The sequence below is a fragment of the Alosa pseudoharengus genome, unplaced genomic scaffold (genome assembly GCF_046254945.1).
Source record: "Alosa pseudoharengus isolate Yale_2024_CS ecotype anadromous, Long Island Sound unplaced genomic scaffold, YU_APseudo_1.1 YU_APseudo_1.1_scf_4, whole genome shotgun sequence".
Classification (NCBI taxonomy): Eukaryota; Metazoa; Chordata; class Actinopteri; order Clupeiformes; family Clupeidae; genus Alosa; species Alosa pseudoharengus.
The window spans coordinates 25,784,996-25,792,590 of NW_027468774.1; the positions used below are offsets into that span (position 1 = coordinate 25,784,996).

At 38.0% G+C, this 7,595-nt stretch overlaps 1 long non-coding RNA gene across 2 annotated transcripts; it reads right to left on the reverse strand.

The window, feature by feature from the left end:
* Nucleotides 1-5,224: 5,224 nt before the first annotated feature.
* Nucleotides 5,225-7,344, reverse strand: LOC143103103 (uncharacterized). Of its 2 annotated transcripts, XR_012982721.1 has the most exons (3): nt 7,305-7,344; nt 6,278-6,423; nt 5,225-5,632 (listed from the first exon to the last, which is right to left on the reverse strand). It is a non-coding gene; the product is annotated as an uncharacterized LOC143103103 (long non-coding RNA). The 2 variants fall into 2 exon arrangements; XR_012982720.1 differs by having other exon boundaries at nt 6,278-7,333.
* Nucleotides 7,345-7,595: the final 251 nt, after the last annotated feature.

The following is a 7,595-nucleotide window of genomic DNA, read 5'->3' on the forward strand; positions in this document are numbered from 1 at the left end:
TTTTACATGTGAAATCTATGAACTAATCATGTTTTGGTACTTGTTGTCTAGCAGATACCAGTGAGAATTGAGTGTGCATAATGCAATTCAGTGAGACAGTTAGAATCATATATGCCTTTCACCTTTTGTTTTTAGCCAGCAGCCAGACCAAACCATACCAAACATGCATATTGTCACTACATTCTCATGCTATTTCCAATTTGAAATCTGTTTGCATTTGAAGGTTTCCATCAACATTGTCACGAACCACGAGGGTTTCTGCAGGTTTCTGGCTGAGAGGTTCATGTCCATGCATCCGGCATTGGAGTAACAAAGCATTGCTGTTTTTTTCTGTATTTATACATTCTTTTTTCATGTATTAGTTATTTATTTATTTATTTATTTATTTATTTATTTATTTATTTATTTATTTATTTATTTATGTCTTATTGGATTTCAATTTATTATCTTCATTTCATTATTTACTATATGTGTGTACTGGGGAAATTTTTTTTTGGTGTTAAGTTTATGGTGTATTTTGTTCTGAGAGAGAACTGAACCATGCAAGGTTTTCCGTATTTAGATTTACAAAGCTTTTTTGTTTACAAAGCTTTTTTGTTCTTATGTTTAGAATTAAAATGTGTTCTCCAAAACTGTCCAGTTGTCTGTTTTTGTGATCATCTACCCATGGATGTCTACAACATTTGGTTAAGCAAGCCTATGACTTAACAGACCTGGGGGGTATTCCAAGTACATGGTTTAGTGATAAACCTGGGTAACTTAACTCAGAGTAAGTGGTAAACCTCCTACAACAAGAGCCCTATGGTATTGTTTTGTTAGGAGAATGAAGCCATACAGCTCTTCTATTAGGAGGTTTACCACCTACTCTGTGTTAACTAACCCAGGTTTGTCACTAAACCTCGTACTTGGAATACCCCCCTGGTAAGATGCCTAAATATTTACACATTTGCCTATAATAATTATCTAAACAATTATTATCTATTCTTAAAAAAATTGCTGGCACAAGGAGTTTAATTAATTATATTTCCCTTTATGCGTGCATGACGATAAACTACTTGAACTTGAACTAATGCTGCTTGTGGAATATCAACAATATACATTAAGTGTTTAATTAATATACGTAGGCTATTTGTTGTAAGTAAAAAGTGATTTATATATTTCTTGGTTACAAGTAGCCTAGGCTACAAGTTAATAACAAATAGAACAGAAAGAGGTGGAAGGTAGCCTAATAGGCCTAGGTGGCATAACAAAACATTTCCAAAGCAATCGAGGTCGACAACGGATACTTGTGTTTTTATTTGGCGTTTTACCTAACTTTACACTTTCCACGAGACAACCATCATGACAGCGCTACACACCTAGCACACCTTTACACAAGACAGTTCTGCAAGGCACAACGTAACTTAAGCAAGACAATGCTGGATAAACAAAAACATGTTTTACAGCAGAATAATATTGGCCAGACGTCGCCCTACATTCAGCGTTGTAAGTTATGAACCCACTTTCTACAAGCCACATGTCTTCCTAACATCCCGACATTGAAATTGTATTTTCCAACGAAACAAATAAAGACAAAAAATAGCTTTGTTCGTGATCTGTCTAGAATCTTTGATACCACTAGCCAACTTCCGCAATACAGTGCCACAAGACAGTATGCAACTTCCGCAAGACAGTGCCGCGAGACACTACGCAACATCCGCAAGACAGAGGACAGGACAAACGTACGGTACAGTACAGTTTCGGCTCTAACCGCCTCTATCTTGAGAACCGTAGGGCCTAGGATGACCAATTTTTTGCGTATGTTTGCCTCCAGGGGTCATGTTAACCAATTCCATATGCATACATGTGCATAAACAGATATTCACACACACACATACATTCACAGTAATCATACGTATGACACATATACACACAGTAGATATATGTACGCATGCATGCACATGCACACACACAGGCACACCCACAAGCACATGCACGCACGCACGCACACACACACACACACACACACATAAACACGTACACGCACAAATGCGCACAATTCAACAATTTCTCAGAATTATGAACAGGCAAGATGGGGGTGGGGTTGTATAAAATGTATTTTACATGTGAAATCTATGAACTAATCATGTTTTGGTACTTGTTGTCTAGCAGATACCAGTGAGAATTGAGTGTGCATAATGCAATTCAGTGAGACAGTTAGAATCATATATGCCTTTCACCTTTTGTTTTTAGCCAGCAGCCAGACCAGCAGATACCCTGACTTTGCTGAATTACTGAAGCTAAGCAGGAACAAAGTAGGAACTGAACACAATTTGACAAGTGTGCCTTATTTTTGTGGAAAAAATGTGCCGGACTGGGCGGCGGTCATATTTTGTACCGCTCCGCGGTACATCTAGTTTTACTTTATCTACCTCCCCAGACAAGTTCATACTCATCTTTGGTGTGGTTGACAGTTTATGACTTGATCCTAAGATAATTGATTTGGTTTTTGAGATGTTCAGTACCAACTTATTTTGCTTTATCCAATCAAAAACCATATTTAACTCAGCTGATAAAACATTGTCCAGTTCACTGATAGTTTTTGCAGCATAATACAATGTGGAATCATCAGCATACATTTGTACGGTTGCTTTACACAAAACTGATGGTAAATCGTGAAGATGGCGTATAAGAGTGGTCCCGGACAGCTCCCTTGTGGGACTCCACAGTCCAAGACCTTAGAGTGGGACCAGTTGCCAGCATAATAAACCCGTTGCATCCTGCTTGTGAGATAACTCTTCATAAATTGGATGGCGTTAGGACTAAATCCATAGCATTCTAGTTTACCGATGAGTAGATTGTGATCTATGACATCGAATGCTGCACTAAAATCATGTAATAGCCTACTGCACCAGTCATCTTTAAATGATCCAGTCATTTGTCATTACTGTAAGGGCGGAACAAGTTGAATGGTTATGTATATAAGCATGTTGGAAATCTGTGTTCAAGCCGTAACAGTCAAAGTATTCCTGAGATTTGTGAGTGGACTATTCTCTCCGTCAGTTTACTAAGAACTGGGAGAATAGTGATAGGTCTACTGTTCTTCCCAGAGAGTGCTAGTCTGCCATCTTAAGGTAAGGGAATAATTTTACCTTCTTTCCAGATAGTGGAAAAAACACCTTTCATTAAGCATGCATTTAATATATGACATAACGGACCGTAAACATAGTCAGCTGCCAGGCCAAGTACTGTCCAGCATGTCAGTACCCACTGAGCTGTGTTCGGGCAGGGACTTCAACAACTTCCTTACTTCCCGCTCCTCCACACTACTAAACTGGAAAGTGCAACTCTTGTCTAACATTACATTCTTTTTTATGAGCTTTAGATAATTAGAATCAGTATTGTCCATATTCTGCCTTAGAGCAAAGACCTTATGAAGGAATCATTAAAATAATTCGCTATAGCCTATCAGATGGTTTGGTCATGTCTTCTGATTCCACAAAGGAAGCCCCACCAATTGTCCGTCTCCCCATTATTTCATTAAGGGTTTTCCAAAGCTCTTTACCATCTTGCTTTACAGCATTTATTCTTTGCATGTAATATTCTTTTTTCATCCATCTATTTAGTTTTGTAACCTGATTACTCAGTTGACAGTACTTGAATCTGTCTTCCACTAATCCAGACTTTACTAATGTAGATTTGGATTCATCTCTTTCCTTCATGAGGCTCTTTAGAGTTAGCCTAGAAATCTAGACGCACCCTAGCGGCTAGTCTCTCCGTTTGCTTGTGAGCTCGAAAAATTAAACTTCTATCAGGCCAATCAAATCGTGTATAGAGTCGTTAGGCGGGCTGAACATAATGATTGATGGCAGAGTTGCAACGGTTTGGCTTGAATTCCCTGCTACTTGAAAACAAACTAGATGTACCGCGTAGCGGTACAAAATATGACCGCCGCTCAGTCCTGCACATCCATTCCGCGAAAATAAATCATATTAATGAATTTGTCTCCATCTTCTACTCCATCCTTCACTCTTGAAACTTTTGTGTATGCTTGTTTGGAATGTGTGTTTGCACACATCCCGCACACAAAGTAGCCTACTGGCGCTGCAAAGGTGAATAGATTTGTTTCTGGGCCAAAAAATCTGTAACATTGTAATAAAACCTTTAAAATCTCTAAACAATCACAAGTAGGGCAGTTCATCACAGTCCATCCATTGCAACTGGACTGATGAAAGGTACACCTGTAGGCTACATTGTATTTGGGAAAAGCAGAAGGTAGCAGCATAATGTATTTATTTATTTATTATTAAACAAAACAATCCCTGTCAGTTCCATGCAGTTTTCAACAGCTATCAAGAAGAGAAGTCATGTCATGGATTTTTGTGAATGTTTCTTCTTCTACATATGCATAAGTTTAGTCATCTAGTTCAAATGATATTCAGCTTTATTGTCAATGCACAAATTAAATACCAGTAGCCTAGTCTTAAACAAAATGCCGTTTTACCCAGTGGTGCAAATAACTGATATGTCCAAAGGGGCCTTCATGAAATGCGTTGCGAGACTGTTCATACACATTTTAACGGGCAAAGTTGAAGAGCTACTGTCCGTTATTGTTTGTGCAAATAATATGCTGATTCATGTTCCCTTGCATTTTGCAACCATGATGTCCATGGTTAAGCTCAATCTTTTGACGCAATCTTTTGATTTTCACCCAGCCTAGTCCATGGTAGGCGCCCGATACACTGTAAAAAAAAACTCTCTGCGTTTACTTAAAAAAACAAGTCAACACATTTCACTAGCTTTTTTGAGTAATTTCAACTTGACAGTGAAGAACTCAAATAATCAAGTTAAATCAACAAATGCTCCCAACTTGAAATATCTAGTAATGCCAACTTAGTATTGTGAGTAAGGTGGACTTACAGTAGGTTAGCAACTCAAAAATTCAAGTTGAATCAAGTGCTTTTAACTTGAAATATCTAGTAATGCCAACTTAGTATTGTAAGTAAGGTGGACTTACATTAGGTAGGCAACTCAAAAATTCAAGTTGAATCAAAAGTTCTTCCAACTTAAAAAAACAAGTCAACACATTTCACTAGCTTTTTTGAGTAAGTTCTACTTGACAGTAAAGAACTTAAATAAGCAAGTTGAATCAACAAATGCTCCCAACTTGAAAATATATATTAATGCCAACTAATACATTGACTCTAACCAAAAACAAGTGTAAATAACAACTCAAAAATCCAAATAGATCAAACTATGTTTTTATTTTTAGCCAGTGTGAACACCCCTGACCTACAGTACCCTCCAGAATTATTGGCACCTCTGCAAACGCTGACTAAAAAGAAGAATATTAAATCATCTTTTGGAAATTGATCTTAATGCCTTAAGTTAAAAAATGAGGGAATATCCAACATATTAGAACACCAATTTTCTTTGTGAATGAATAATGTATCATAAATAAATAAATGTTCTTCCTTAAAATACAGGGGTCATAAGTATTGAGTATAAGTATAAGATGTCCTGTAGAACAACAGTCTCTTCCAGGACGATGGCGATATTGGTGACAATGTCCGGTGCTTTCATGGCGTGGTCGTCTTCAATGACGGTCAAGATTCCAATTTTCATGCCTCTAGTCCTCCTCAGCATCTGCATCCTTGGTGGAAAAGCACAGAACTACATCACTAAATTTGCAAAAAATAAATTAAAAGTTCTCCGCACGTGTGCCTTTTAGCGACCATCTGGTGCAACCAGGCCAGGACAGAAAATGTAAAGAGAAGGAGAGGAACGCGAGACACTAGAGGTGAATAGGGTAAAATGTTTAACTAGCAGATATTACTATGAAACTTTCCCAGTTGTATTACTTATACTCATATTAATGTATTACTTACATTAATATGAAAAAAAAAGTATTACAAGTTTTCTGTAATTTAGTGTTTACATATGCAAATTAGGCAGTATCTAATTAAATATGCGATAATCTGCATACATTTTAAAACACGTTGAGTTCATCATTAACTGGTGCACCTACTGCATTTCCGAGTTCCCTAATTATGAAGTTTGTGCTTCCTACTTTTGTGTGTCGCAAAGTTTTGTACATTGCCAATGCTATGGTCGCAGCCTACAAATGGACAAGTTATAGCTTCACCACGACGTAAATGTCCTCCAAGATGTTTAAAAAAGTCCACTGCACTGCAATCACATTGGAATGTACACTATTGACAACTGAATGTAGTTTCGACCTGAGGTGATTTGTCTTTTGCATGGTACCATGCCAAATTAAATTTTAATGTAAGCTTACCTGAAGTCTTAAAGATGCACACGCACTGGGGGTGGAGGCAGAGCCAGCTTTTTCCCTAGTGACCGTGATGAAGCCTGTAATGGGTCAGGAGGGTCTCTCCGGGTGAGAAAATGGACAGTCCTTACATTGCATAGCAACAGAAGAGTCTGCAACAACAAACAAGAATAGAAAATTGTTTTTTTTTTATATAGGTTTGTAGTGTAGTGGACTTTTTTTAAACATCTTGGAGGACATTTACGTACTGTAGTGATGAAGCTATAACTTGTCCATTTGTTGGCTCTGATCAAGCATTTTTAAGGGAGCGCGATCGGCGAATGTGGGGTTGCCATTGTTTTATGTGCCTGCATTCTATTGACATATGTTGCATTAAAAATTACATTGCCATTTAATTTTTTTCAACCTATATGCAGCGCCTCTGCAGATCGAGTGGCAGCAGTTGGAAGACATTGCTAAAAACTTTGGGCGGGAGTGAGGGGGTTTAGCTTACTCCACAGTGAGATAGCTATCCTCGCTGGCATCCAATACAAAGGTCTTTCTATAAAGGTTAATATTTTAGGAACATACATGTTTTCAGCAAAACAGGTAAATAGCTAACCAGACAATTATACTATTGCATTGCCTTGATAATTGAGCTGTAGCAGCTAATTGAGCTGTATGGCTATCACTATGGTGGAATTTAGCCACTAAGATTAGCTAGCAGGCTAGCTTAGCCTAATAGCTAGCAGCTACTATTTCAACAACACCACACTATTTCCAAGAACGTTCCTTGCTGACATCCATTTTACACAAAGTTGTTCCTGAAAGTGAATGTTTTAGGAACATCCTTGTTCAGCATTAGCAGCTATCGGTTATGTCTTCCCAGAACATTGCAAGCTTCTAACATTCAGTCATAACTAGACATCACTAACGTTAGCTAGTGATAGCTGCTAACGGAATGTGGGCAGTCAGATCAGCTTAGCTAAAGCAACACGACACCGAGAAAGACTGACTATCATAACAATTGGATAAAACTAAATGCCTTACTTACCTTTGACAACGCTGTTGTCATTTGCTCCACGCTGCATACACGTAGGGAAGGTGTCTGGCTTCTGTCCTCCTGACAAATTCAAGCCGCAGCCCACAGGTCGCCTTGATACGTTAGGAAACAATGCGCTTGCGCCAACTTGACTAAAAAGTTCAGTGAACTTTGGGAAACTTCTCTCTTATAGATACTTAATTATACAAGTTGAGTCAACTCAGTTTCTTAAGTTTGTTAGGTGAAATTCCCAAATTAGTTGTGAAAACTTGTTATAATGAGTTTCACTACACTATTTGATTA